Here is a 14,000-nt window from a genome sequence, read left to right as displayed (position 1 = left end):
ACCTGAATTGTTGTGTGCCCTGACAATCAGGAACAGGGAGAAAGCTCCTGTGGTTTCTGTCAGCCATCCCAGGCAGCCTGTGGAGTGTGAAGGTCAGGGACTCACAGGGGACCGGCTGCCGCCGAATCCAGTGAGAGAGAAAAATTTGCCAACACCAGTCGAATCCTTCTGCCTGACTCGTTTGCTCAGCTCAGCCTCGGGGTGCTCTTGGGGTGAACCTCATTCCTCTCCTGCTCCCACCCCAGGAATCCTGGTTTAGCCCAGCTGGCTGCTGGGGCACACATGGAATTGCAGTGGCAAGGACAACGCTTTTATTACTGTTCTGGTGCCACCAAAACCGAGGGATTTGGGGGTTGGACAAAGGGGTTAAATGAGTGGGTGTCTGTACTGCACATGTAAAGTGTGAGGGGTGATTATTCTACCAAAAAAAAACCCTAGGGAGGTGTCTTTGATTAAGATTTTATAGCCTCATCTGTAGGACAAACAGCACAGGGCCCTGTTTGCTGCCATCCAACATCACACTGCGATTGTGGCAGAAGGAGCCAGGAATTCTGTGATCAATCCGTGGGTCTCAGGATGACCATTTCCCTGGACACTGCATGTGGATCGCTCTGCAGTGCTGGTCTCTGGCTCCCTGATTCCAGGGCAGTCCAGATTCCACTCTATTCCCACTTCACCTGCTGGGTTGTGCCATTAGCAAAACAACAGGTGGTGATCTGGTGGCCCCAGTCAGCACTGGTGGGTTGAAGGTGCCAGAAGGGCTCTGTCCCTGTGGTACCACAGAATTTGGCCACCAAGTCTGACTGGAAAGTGTCAATTCACTGGCCACAGCAGTGAGGGTGGTCCTTGGGTCAGTGGGGGGCTGCAAGGGCATGGAAAAATCCACAGCTACCAGTGTTGCTTATCATGGAATCCCAGAATGGCTTGGGTTGGGAGAGAACTTAGAGATCATCCAGTGCCACCCCCTGCCATGGGCAGGGACACCTTCCACTATCCCAGGTTGCTCCAAGCCCCATCCAACCTGGCCTTGGACACTTCCAGGGATGGGGCAGCCACAGCTACTCTGGGCAACCTGTGCCAGGGCCTCACCACCCTCTCAGGGAAGAATTCCTTCCCAGTATCCCATCTAACCCTGCCCTCTGGCAGTAGGAAGCCATTCCTCCTTGTCCTGTCCTTCCAGGCCCTTGGAAAAATCCACGAACAAAAATTTATGAATAAATCCATTTTGCTTGGCTTCACCTGCAGACCTTGGGAATGCTGAGGTGACGCTGGCTCAGAACATTTGGGAGCCACAGATGTAGGAATCCCAGCAGGTGTGGAACGTGGCATTGCCCCACTCCAGCCCCTTCCACCTCCCTCTGCTCTCAGCCAGAAAGCCAGAAACACCTCTGATTCCCTGCCCTGGCTGCTGTAGGGTTTGCAGTGGGGGGCTCAGGCTGTCACAGAGGGATGTGCTCTCTCCCAGGGCAGAGGGACAAGCGCTGGCACATCCCTGTGCCAGCCCAGGAGCCGGGGGGCTGCTAATGAGCCTCCCTGGGACGGGTCTGCAGCCACTGGTGTGAATGAGCTGGGGCTGCTCTGAGTCCTCGAGGACTTTGGTGGAACTCTGCTGATTTACACCACCAGAGCCGGGGCTGGCGGGGAAAACCCCCTGGAGTTTCCATCAGCGGGTGTGAGAGCGGGGAGGGAGCCTGGTGAGAGCTGAGGGGGCACAGGGAGCAAATCAAGGGCAGGATGGAAATGCACATCGGCTCGGATCGACTTCAGCAAACCAACAAACACTTTTTTCTTTTTTTCATCCCTTCTTTCCACCTCCCTTCCTCCCCACCTCCAGCAGCTCCTCTCCCCGTGCTGCTCATCTCCCTTTGTGCACCTCTTACCCGCGCTCTCCTCTCTAAACAGGTGCAGTTGCCACTCAATAGACTTTAATTACCACTTCAAGGGCTCTCACCGGGGTCTGCGGGAGGGTGGAGATGAATTTTCCCGAGGATTATGTGTGTCTGAGTTCTCTTCACTCAGATGGCAATATTGCTGTCAGCCTGGATCCTTCGAGAGACCTGCTCTTCGTGTTCTCCCTGCTCGTGTTAACAAAAGGAGAAACTGCTGCTGAAGTTACAAAAAACCACCCAGCCATTAGCTGGATTAATTAGCAGGAGAGCAAACGAGGCTGGAGAAAAATAGTGTAGAAAATGTAAAACCCAGGGGTCTCAGCTGGGCTCCTAAGCCGTTATTTCTGCTTGCAAAACAAGAAGTGGAGAGCTCAGCATCTCCCAAGATTTCTGTGGGAGACTGGGCTCTGAAAATACAAGTTGTTTTGAACCACTTTACCTTCTTTTTTGCTCCGTGCTCTTCCCATCACGGCTCACCAGAGAGACACACTGTTAATGCATCCTGCTGAGGCCCTGGGGATTCCTCTGTCAGTCCATTCCTGGCTTCAGCACAGCTTGCCTGTGATGGAGGAATTATTCCCAGTGTTTAACTGGTAACATAGCATAATTTTGATTATTAAGATCCTCTTCAAAAGGCTAATCCTGGAGAATGCAGAGCAGCTGATGGCTGGTGGAGCTGCTTGGAATTGTTTGCCCGGGATGTGAGTGTGGAGATGCACACAGAAATTTGGATACATGCAGAGAGGAGCTGGGAATATAACAGGATCTTTTGGGACAGGGAAAAATCTCCAAATATTTTAAAAAATCATTTCTTTTGCTCAACATTGACATTTCTAATTTTTCCCCGAAACGAAACGCGGGAAGGAGTTTCGTTTTATAGCAAATTAAGCGACGTTTTTCTCCTGCCAAAATGAAGTTTGTTTCCCCTAAACAAGCAATTCAGCAAATTGGGCAAACGCTGTAGGCAAATCTGCATTTTTGCAGATGTGTTTTGCATCTTGCCCAGCCCCAGAACAGCTGGGCACGTCCAACATCTGTCTGGCTCCTGCAGAGCCCGTGGCCAAGGGCAGCACCGTGTGGGCCCTGGGATAGTCAGGGCTGAGCTCCTCTGCATCCCTGCACTGAGCCAGCTGCTGTTCCTGGGTTAGTGTCCAGGCTCCTCTCATCCCTCGGGCGTTATCCCAAGTGTTGGGCCCCACACAGTGGTTGAGGGTCTCACCTGCAGCCCTGTCCCTGCTCCCACTCGTGTCCCTCCGGCACCGCTCGCGCTCCCGTCTGTCCCGGGGCTTTCCTGGCACCTGCAGCATGAAGACAGGAGGGATAAAGGAAGGATGGGTGGACAACACTGATGGAATGGTTCATGGTTGGACTCAGTGAGTTTAGAGATCTTTTCCAACCCTAATGAATATCCAGGATGCTGGGGAAGGAGCAGAGTGATCCTAAAGGCACGTCAGCCCTAAGACATCCTTCATCTCTCCTCATGTTCTGTCTCTCCTTCCTTGGGCTCTGGGTGCAGCTGTGACCCCAAAAATGAGAAGGTGGATGGCACAGCGGCTGGGATGGGAAAAGGAAGAGGCACAGTGATGTGCCCACAAGGGACTTCTCCCTGTGTTTGGAACTCTTTCTCTGGGCTTTCTCCTCTCTTGGAATCCTTCCCCTCTTCTTCCTGCACTTATCCCAGTCCCTTCCTCTCCTACTCCTGCCCTCCTGCCCTTCCCAGCCCTCCTGACATTCCCACTCTCATTTCTCAGGTCCTCTCCATCTCCTCCTCATGTAACTCATCCTTTCAGCTTCCAAGATTTAAAATCCTTCTGTCTCCATCACCTCTTCCTCCCCCCTTCCTTCCCTTGTGCATTTTGCTTTCCAGGCCCATCTACCACATGTTCTCCTGCCCTTTCTGTGGGCCTGGGGTGAACATTGATCACAGCCATCTCGAGCCCATCTCTCCCTTTTCCCAAAGAGCCGATGAAAATGTCACCCATGAGATAATAATCATGTTGCTCACATCCCTTAATTGCTCTCAAAGTACACGTCGAGGCTTCAGAGCCTCTTTGAAAGGCAGGTTCTGGCCTTTGGCACATTATTGACAGGCTGTTGATAGGCCCCTTTGTTGAGGAGCAATTTTGTCCCTTTTCCTGTACAATTTTTTGGTTTTTTTTAAAGACAGCCCTTTCAGAGAGAGTAGATTTTTAAAATAGAGCCGAGCTTTGAATGAACAGGCATCAGAGTTATTCCTGAGGAGTGGTGGCACATGTGGGAGATGAGAGCTACCAGAACACTTCATGCAGGACAAGAAATCAAACTGTGATGCCTGATAGCTTCATCCTTGTTGCTTTTTAGTCCTTCCCCTCTTGGACCCGCTAATAAGATGGTTTTTTGCAGTGTATGACTAATTAGACATCTTGTGTGTTCCAGTGCCTGGTAAACAATAAGAGAAAGTTGACACTTGAGCTGTGCAGCAACTCATTTGTATCAATTAATGATAATTCTTTGGGGTTTCTAGTACCTGCTGATTAAAGTGGACTGAGATCTCCTTGTCACAGCAGCCCTTTGTGGTCTCAAAAGCTTTGCAGGTCTGGAGCAGCGTGAGCAGAACCAGCCCGGCTGCTCTGCCACCGCTGGCCTGGGCAGGGACCCTCCCTCAGCAGTGGCAGGAACCTGAGCAATTCCCCCCTCAGCTGCTCTTCCCAGAGGCTTTAAATCCACCCCTTTACCCCAGATTTATTTTACCATGCCCCTCATGGGTGCTGCGGGTGCATCTCGAAGTGACCCCACCACAGCTCCGGCTGCGACAGCTCCCGGCACGACCCTGAGCCAAACCTCCAGGCTCTGCTCGACTCACCCCCAACCCGGAGAGAAATTCAATTCTTTCCTCTCTGAAACCACGTCCCTTGGAATGATTTTGCCCTTAATGAGCCCCGACTGCGCCGCTGTGCCGCGGAGCCGCCGGTGTGCATGTTAACAAGGAGCTCTCTCGGCGTGGAGGAGCCGAGATGGCCGGCCCTGTAATGGGAGGCTGTTCAGCATCCTAAGCCCTGCATTAGGCTGTGCCTGTAGGAACCCTGGGAGGTTCCACGGAGGCTGCCTGAAGGTAATCATCTCTGCCAGCCTCCTGGCTGTCCCTCACCGAGCGCTCCGCTTGCAGCTATTCCAGGAAACAGCTCCGGGGATGATAAAGTTTAGCCCTTGATTTATTCACCAGCAAAAGGGGGGAGGAAATGCCATTTGGTTATGGGTGAAAAGGGAAAATGCAGGGGGCTGGTTGGGATTTGGTTGTTGAACCCTGTGAGGGACTGGAAGCCCTGGAACTTCATTGTTTGGTTCGGCCAAATCATGAGCAGGACCTGAAAAACATCATCACCTTCAATTTATCTTCGAGTCCTGCTTGACTCAAGTGGTGCATCCCAGCACTTCCCATCCCAGAAACCTATTTCAGGCACCACATCCACTTAAATCCCCATTTTGTGTATGTCAAACACACACATCACAGAGAATACAACATATAGATAAATAGATACACGTTTAGATCAGTGTATGTTACACAGAACAACTCCTTTCTGCCGAAATTCAGGAAAAGGAGTTCTTCCAGATCCATTCCCTCATCGACAGACCAGCAGAAAAACAAAATGCCTCTCTTCTAGGGAAAAAAAAAAAATCAGCTAATTTATTTTTCAAAGTTGTGAACTCATTAGCTGGCAACTATTGTTCCACCCACCTTTGCAACCCCTCAACTGGGTCACAAAAAACCTGCCCAGAGCTCCAAACACACCTTTGTCAGCGTGTGCTGAGAAGTGCTAAAATAAAATGTTGTCTGAATTAGATGGGGAGGATTAGAAAGGTGATAAAAGCTAAGCCAGGAGAAAATAAGATGATAAATAGGTCTGGCAAGATAGGTGGATAATCTTCCTCCCAGGCCAAACCTGACTGGATAATCACCTTTTTCTGTTCTCTGGTTCCATTTGCTCTCGGGTCTTCAGAGCTTTACAGATATCACTGGATTTGGTTTTCTGGTACCCTGGAAAAGGAGGACACAATGTCCATCTTTCCAGACAAGGGATCTGAGGTGCCTGACTTAGGAGTGGGTTTAGGTTTAAGATTAGGGTTGCAAAAATGAGCCAAACTGTTGCCTTTTGCTGGTTTGTTTCTCGGCTCTCGCTGTGCCTCGGGCAGGGCCGTTCCCTGAGGAGGAGCTGCTCAAACCAGGGCTTTTCCCAGCTCACCTTTTCCCAGAGCCAGAGCAGGAGAAGTCCTGTCCTCTCCCAGGTGTGTCTTTGTTCCTGTCACCAGGCTGAGCTGGGAACATCCAGAACCAGGTGATTCCCAGAGCTGCGAGGGCACAGCTCTGCTCCTGCTCCCTGCTCCTGGTGGGATCTGCATCCAGCAGTGCCCCTGGCCATGGCAGCAGGGGAAACTGTCCTCCTGTCCCCTCTGTCCCCTCAGCTTTCAGGTTATAAATTACCTCTGAGCAAATCCAAACAACACATTTGAGCTGTAACCAATAAGCTCATTAAACATTCCAGGCTATGAGGCTCTTTCCCGGTTCAGAGAAGACTTGTCTGAACTGGCCTTTGCTCTCCTTGCTCCAGGGAAATTCCCATTGCTCCTGCTAAATCCATGAGCCTGCAAAGCACTGAGCCCTTTTTTACAGACAGGGACACCTTGTCTGAGGGGAGGAACTCAGGAAATATTTTCCATCACTCCATGGCATTGGTTCCTCCACAAACATTTGACTGGCAAGGCAGAACAACGGAATATTTGATCAGCCAGAATTACAGACCACAACATCAATAATTTTGTGAGCTGGACTGGAAAGATTTGCACTTGTTCTTGCTGGGAATGGTGCAATTGTCTCCTTCTTTTTAAGAGAAACTCTGCTCTAATGGCTGGGTGCATTGTCATCCTACGAGAGCAGGAACTGACTATTCCTCCTCATTTTGGGGGGCTTGAATCCATGCAATTTTCACCTGGGCTGGCTGAAATCTTGTAGGGGGACTGTTCATCATAGTTCTGGATTTTCAGAAGAAGTCAGCAATTTTGGATGCCTTGTATTTGTGTTTGAGACACTTTGAAAGGGAGTGGTTGTGAGAGGTGGGTGCTTAGAGGGCTCTGAAAATCAGGATTAATTGGACTATGTCATGCTGGGCACCTGAAAACACTAAATACTTTGGAAAAATCACAGGGGAGGGGGCTCTGCTTCTGAACATGATTTGGGAAGACTGCCCAGCCTTAAGTAACACAGGATAAAGAGAAAATCTTTGCATAACCTGATGGAAACATCCTTTAATCCTCGGGGCCTGACTTTAGGTGGCATTTGATTCCTGAGCGAGTTCAGTGCTGGAGTTTGTGCAAGTGCACTTGTATTTTCCTGCTATTGTGTGAGTTCCTGTAGGTTTGGACTGTGAGAGTTTCTGAGTAGGTCTCTAAAATAAAATAAATCAGAAGGCAAAGTTCTCCCCCTGAGTAGGACACGGAGGCCTTGCAGGCTTTCTGCACCGTCACCTGCAGAGCCACAGGCTGTGCCAGGAAATATCCATTCTTTGCACTTCCTAAGCCCCTCAGCCTGAGTCCCAAAACCAGAATCACACCCAGCTCCTCCCCTCATCCATCAGCAACCATGGAAAAATCCTTGGTAGAGCCTCCCTTCCAGCTCAGAGCCAACACCTCGGTGTTGACCCTCGGCCGCTGCTGCACCCGGAGCTGTGTCCGTTTGGAAACTCTGCTTGTAAACGAGGGGAAACTAAAAAATCCCTCCTGGTTATCCCAGTTATGCCCCAGGAAGGGCACAATGGCCACTGGCAGGAGCCATCTGGCCTCTGTAAACAAGGGCTCCTGGAGTCAGGGTGTGAGTGCAGGACGGGAAAGGCCCAATTCCTGCACGGGCAGTGAGGAGCCCTGGGCTCTGGGACAGCTCAAGGCTCTGCTGAGTCCAACAAAAATGTGGAAATAAAGGGTTTTTTCCTGTTGCAGGGTCAAACTACAGGGCTGAGCTGGTTCAGGGGCTTAGGCTGGGTATTTCTGGGTGCAGGAGTCAGGGTAGTGCATGTCCAGCCTGAGCTTTCAGAGCTGCTGGGAGGGCAATTCCTCTTAATCTCAGCCAGTGCTGAAGGCTCCAGATATCCTGGGAAGCCTTGGGATACTCAAACACAAAGATCAATATTGAATATTGTATTAGCTGTTCCTGAGCTTTTTTTTTTTCTTTTCTTTTCTGGTTTTGTCTCCAGGCTGAAATTTAGGAGATTTTATTACATTAATATCCCAGCACCTGTTTTAGTAAGGACACAGTTTAGAAAGACACCTCAGCATTTAAAGACAGCTCATTTTAATAGGATTTACCAATTAATTTAGAACCCCACTCCTACTCATTTTCAGGTGAGGTGTGTGCTGACTTGTTTTACAAACCCCACCACAGCACTGGGTTTGTTCTAAACTCACTCAATTTTAGCAAGCTGTTAAATAATGACAAACTTTGAGGCCACACACGGATCCCAACAGCCCTCGGGGGAACACCTACATCAATTTTATCACCTGCTTTCCATCACTTCTCTGCTTTGAGTCCCTTTCTGGGCCTCAGGGTGGCTCCATGGGAGGTTTATTCCTTTTGCTTTCCTGGAGGGGGTTGAATTCAGTAACTCAACAGAGACAACTCCCGTTGATCCACAGTGAGAGACTATTTACAAGGGCCTGGAGTGCCAGGACAAGGGGAATGGCTTCAAACTGAAAGAGGGGAAATTTAGATGGGATATTGGGAAGGAATTCTTGGCTGTGAGGGTGGGGAGGGACTGGGATGGATTTCCCAGAGAAGCTGTGGCTGCCCCAGCCCTGGGAGTGTCCCAGGCCAGGTTGGAGCAACCTGGGATAGTGGGAGATGTCCCTGCCCATGGCAGGGGGTGGGATGAGATGAGCTTTAAGGTCTTTCCAACCCCAACCATTCTGGGATTTGGGCAAGCAGAGAAGCCAAATTCTTGGCTCAGAGTCCCTTCAGCTCCTGTTTGGGCCCTGAACAAGCCCCTGCAGCAGGAGTGTGGGGCAGAAGGAGTCTCTGCCCGAGGCAGAACGACCTCACCGTGTCCATCCGAGCTCAAAAGCTGCCGCAGATCTGGAGTCTCAAACCCACTCCCCTTTTCCTGCTGAGATTCCCAAGCACCTCCCAGTCTCCCAGCTACTACCAGGTGCCACGATTGCACACAGACAAATATTTGTGCAAGGCACACAGAGCCTGGAGGCTGGAACACTGTCTGTCTGCGGGGAGCAGGAGAAGGGGAGGAGGATCCTGGGGTTATTTCTATTTGATTTGAGCCAACAAAAATCTACAGGGTGTTTATTTCCTACAAAACTTCCAGTGTTTCCTTCCAACAGATGAGGTGGGACCAGCCTGACAGACTGATTTCCAGTTTAGTCGTTTTATTAAGTACTTAAAGGGTCAGGAATTAAATTGAATTTAGATCAGACCTTACCCTGAATCCCCTGTTCTTCAGAGACCTCTGTCAGGGACAGGGTTGGATCCACTCATGACATCTACAGAAAATGGCCAGTGAAAAATAAAGAAGTGACAAAATATGCCCTGAATGAATGGAAGTGTAACTTTGATCAAGCAATGCTCTGAACAACACCAAATTTAGTTAGCTTCGAGGATATGATATCATCTGCCCTCCTATTTTTTATATTAAATATGAGATTTGATTAGGAGATTTCCCAGAATGAGGAATAAACCCATAAAAGCAAGAATAGGTATTTGGTGCAATATAATTTTCTGGCTTCTTCTGTTTGGGAGCAAAGAACGTGATTTTCCCCCCTCCCTTATTTTACAGCTGAACTTCAAAGGGAAAAATGCCTGATATTGGTGCTGGAAGAGACAAGGCACTGCCCAAACTGACCCTCAGATTTAGGACAGATCAGAGTCACTGTGCACAGAGAACTGATGGGAGATATTAAAGAGATTTACAGAGAGATAACAAAGATATCTCTCCACTCAAATTCCATAGGGAAGCGTTTCCACTCCATAGTTTTTTTCAATGTCTATAATATGTCTTTGAAGGCCGTGTGGATGTTCAAGCCCTCTTTTCAAGTGTTTTTCTTCTTTTCTTTTTCCCCCCCCCCAGATATTTAATTCTGAAACAGCAAATAGGAGTTTCCTTAAAATGGAGAACAGCTTGTTTCCATTTCCTCTCAGAGGCCAACATTACTCAGGAAAAATCCAGGTGTAAAGACAGGAGATGGGGCCAGGCTGAGCCTGGATTAAATCACCTTGTTGAGCCTCTGCTCAGCAAAGTGTTCAAACCCACGTTCAGCAGGGCTGGGGGAGAATTTCCAGGGAACAGGGATTCGTTTAGTGAACCTCAGCTTCCAAAAATGGAGCTAAAACAAATGCAGCAAATCCCTTCAGCTGACAATAGCTCTGTGAAATGCTCCATTTCCAAAGTGCTCCAACACTTCAACATTTTAGCTTTTCTATTTTCTCTATTAGATCCTTGGTTTAATAATCCAAAAGAGGAAAAAATGTTTTATTTCAGCTCAAGACAGAGTTGAATACTTTGTTATTTTAATTTTGTCAAAATAAAAGAAAAGGAAAAAAATCAAAAAACCACCCAAACCAAGCAAACAAAACACTTTGTTTAATTTGATCCCTCTTGCTTTTAATTATTTTTATTTTTATTTTTTTTTTGGAGAAGAACATTTTGGGGAAAAAATCCAATTTAGCCATTGAGCACTTTAATATAACACAATCTGTCAACAGACCCAAAGTGTACCACCACATCAAGGCAAATTTTGAGTACTCAGGGAGAACCAACCATGGAGGAAAAACATTTTCAAATAGCTGTTCACTGAAGCATTGGCTCCCCAAAGCACCTTGGCGAAATATCCCGTTTCTCCTACAAACTAGGGAATATTAAGAACAACTTTACACACGAACCACCAGTCAGCCACACTTTCAAAACAAGGATTTTGGGGGTTTCCAACACAAAGCTTTGATGTCGAGCAGGTGCAGGTTACATTTGGATTCGTACGATCATTCCCGGCTTTCCAAGTGGTTTTATTCCCTGCCCTCCCCCGGGCTGTGAGTGTGTCCCACCTGGGCTGGGATGTTTGGAAAAGGCGTCTGCATCAGTCCCAGTCCATCCCACCCATCCCAGTGTCCCACCTCAGCCAGCCCTTGGCTCTTGGCCAGACCCCAAACTGCCTCCCGGGTGCTCGGGGTGATCTCCCGACCCTCGTGTGTCCCTGCCCGGGAAAAGGACCGGGACGCGCCCCGGGCATCCCTGCCCTGGCACCGGGCACCCGCGGGCAGCGGGCCGAGCTGTGCCGCTCCCTTGTCCCGCTCTCCTGCCTTCCCTCTCCCGCAGAGACCCCTCCGGGGCTGGACTCACCTCCCTGGCCCGGGAACAGTCCAGCGTCGCCTCGGGGACCTGCCGTTGATCTCCGGGGAGGGTCCGGGCGGGTGCCGGTGCCCGGTGCCCGGTCAGGGATGCCCGGGTCGTGTCCCGGTCCAGCCCTGCCCCGGAGGCGCCGCCGGGCGCTGTCCGTGGTGCTGATGGCGGCATCCTGCCGGGATCCCTCCGGGATACGGCCAGGAACCCCCTCGGCCCCAGAGCCAGGGCCGGGGGAGGCCGGACCCGTCCCCCGAGCGTCCCCCGAGCGTCCCCCGAGCGTCCCCCGCGGTCCCGGTGCCCGAGGAGCCGCCGGCAGAGGCGGGACGGGCTCCACAGGTGCCCCCGCGGGGCTCACCTGGCGCTGGGTCACCTGCGCGGCGGAGGGGCCGGGGAAGCTGCCCTGCCTCTGCCTCGGGGCTTTTATGGGGCCGCCGGGGGGGTGGCGGGAGGAGCGGCCGGGCGGGGACTGTCGGGCTCGGCCAACGGGAGCGGCTGTCGGGGCAGCTGCGGCAGCATTACATCATGGACCCGCCCGCGCTTCGCTCCGACAGCCTCTGCCGGCGGCTCGGCGGCCAGGGGGGACAGCAACAGGTCTGTCCGGGGGGCACGGAGCCCCTGGAAACGGGGCAGCGGACGGCAAGGGCGCTCGGAGCTCTGTCCGGGAGGGGGGAAAGCCCACCGGGAGAGCCCACCCGGCTCGGGCCGTGCTCCGCTCTGAGCGAGGAGGGGATGCTTCGCGGGGGTCAGTGGCTCCGCGTTTCCCAGGATCAAACCCCCCCGGGCCGTTCTTTCCGCCGCTGGGGGTCCTTTCCCTCGGCCTGGCGGGCTCTGATTTCCCAGCCCAGTGGACGAGCCAAGCTTCACCCTGAATTCCCAGCCTTTTCCATCCTGTTTTTGGAGCGTGCACAACCCCCAACCCTCCGTTTCTTCCCGGAGGCACCGAGCTGACGGGCAGCCCTGATCTGAGGACCTGGAATCCAGGTGGATCTCTCCCGTTCCCAGAGCAAGGAGGTCAGACAGCTCGAGAGCACAGCACTCCCCAGGGAAAACAAATGTATTCCCAAATGCCTTCTTCAGCTGGGATGGGTTTGTGTTGTGCCTCTTAGATGGCAAACACACAGGCTGCAGACATCAATTCTTCAAGACTAAATTATCCTAAATTATCCTAAATGATCAGCTGGGGTAAAGCTTTGTCTTCTGACATGTCCCATGCACGGGATGTGTTATCATCTGATACCAAAGGAAAAGCAATAATTGTTTGCAACATTAATTAGACAGAAATCAAAATGGTCCAGAGTTAAAGGCTCGGTGTGGGTAATACTTGAGACCCACATTCAGGTCTGGTTTGGGATGGATCTTCTGCAGGAAAATATGAGGCTCCAAAGCCCTGTGAATAAGAGCAGATGACCTGAAGGAGCCTATTTTCAAGTGGCACTGGCTGCTATTCAAATTACAGCACAATTAGAATCAAACCAGGTGCTCTGTTTCCAACTCTTTCTGTTCGTTTGTTTTCCATGCCAATCATGGATGATGGGCCAAATCCTTGGCCTGGCTCCCACCAGCCCAGAACCTGTTGCTGTTGCCTGAGGTAAAAGCTGGGTTTGAGCAGAATGTCCCTGTGTGTGACACAAATCAGTGACGGCCCCTGAAGGAGGGGATGGCACTGGCAGCACCCACTGACCCTGAGCTGCATTAGTCACAACACAGAGAACGTGGGCTGGTGTTCAGGTAAAAGGAGATGTCACAGCCTTGTTAGTGCCTGGCCTTGGAGGGATTTTCATTCAGGAGCCAAACCTGGAAGCTCTTGCTCTTGGCTTTGTCCTGGCAAAGCAGGAGTTTGGGGGAAAGCTGAAGCTGCAAACAACATCTTGTGGGAAAAGCTGAGGGTGCCCAAGTCCCTCCACAATGCACCTCAAAGGGCAGTGAGGCTTGGGGACATAATCCCCTTAGAAGATCCCACTAGAAAGGAAGGCCAGAGTGAGGGAAAGGCAGCACTCAGTGCTCCTGGCTCTTGTTACCCCAGCTGGGTCCCTTCATCCTCAGTTTTCCCTTTCCCTCGTGTGCTCACCAGGACTCTCCCAATTTGCTCTCAGTTCAGTGTCAGTGTGGCCTTTCAGCCTCTGAAACCCAAGTCAAATGGAGAAAGGCCCTGCTGAGGTTAAAGAAATGGGCCACGAGGGATGATGGAGAATAAACCCTCCAGCTGTTTGTCATAGAACATAAAATCAGAGGATGGTTTCATTAAAGCCCATCCAGTGCCAACCTGTGCCATGGGTAGGGACACCTTCCACTAGCCCAGGTTGCTCCAACCTGGCCTTGGACACTTCCAGGCACAGGGCAGGTGTCCACAGCTTCTCTGGGCAACCTGTGCCAGGGCCTCACCACCCTCACAGGGAAGAATTTCATCTCAATATCCCATCTCTCCCTGCCTTCTGGCAGTGGGAAGCCATTCTCCCTGTCCTGTCCCTCCTGCTCCCTGTCCAAAGTCCTCTCCAGATCTCTTGGAGCCCCTTTAGGCCCTGGAAGGGGCTCTCAGGTCTCCCTGGAGCTTTCCCTTCTCCAGGTGAACCCCCCCAGCTCTCCCAGCCTGTCCATAGTTCCAATTCTTGTCTCTACAAAGAACAGCCATTTTACAGCAGTTCACAAGGGGTGAGATTAGTGCAGGCACTGCTGTTCTCCTGAGAGCTGCAGCCTCTTCTCTGAGGGCTGTTAGGGAGCACCTTGGATTCAAGTCCTCTGGGTG

The 14,000-nt window shown here is 51.2% G+C and overlaps 1 long non-coding RNA gene across 2 annotated transcripts; it reads right to left on the bottom strand.

The window, feature by feature from the left end:
* Positions 1-1,125: 1,125 nt before the first annotated feature.
* On the bottom strand, positions 1,126-11,366 carry LOC108506572. Of its 2 annotated transcripts, XR_001877799.1 has the most exons (5): positions 11,255-11,336; positions 9,344-9,404; positions 3,109-3,187; positions 2,329-2,448; positions 1,126-2,075 (listed from the first exon to the last, which is right to left on the bottom strand). It is a non-coding gene; the product is annotated as an uncharacterized LOC108506572 (long non-coding RNA). The 2 variants fall into 2 exon arrangements; XR_001877800.1 differs by lacking the exon at positions 9,344-9,404 and having other exon boundaries at positions 11,255-11,366.
* Positions 11,367-14,000: the final 2,634 nt, after the last annotated feature.

The sequence above is a fragment of the Lepidothrix coronata genome, unplaced genomic scaffold (assembly GCF_001604755.1).
Source record: "Lepidothrix coronata isolate B3197 unplaced genomic scaffold, Lepidothrix_coronata-1.0 Scaffold219, whole genome shotgun sequence".
Lineage (NCBI taxonomy): Eukaryota > Metazoa > Chordata > Aves > Passeriformes > Pipridae > Lepidothrix > Lepidothrix coronata.
This window is presented reverse-complemented; position numbering and strand designations above follow the sequence as displayed.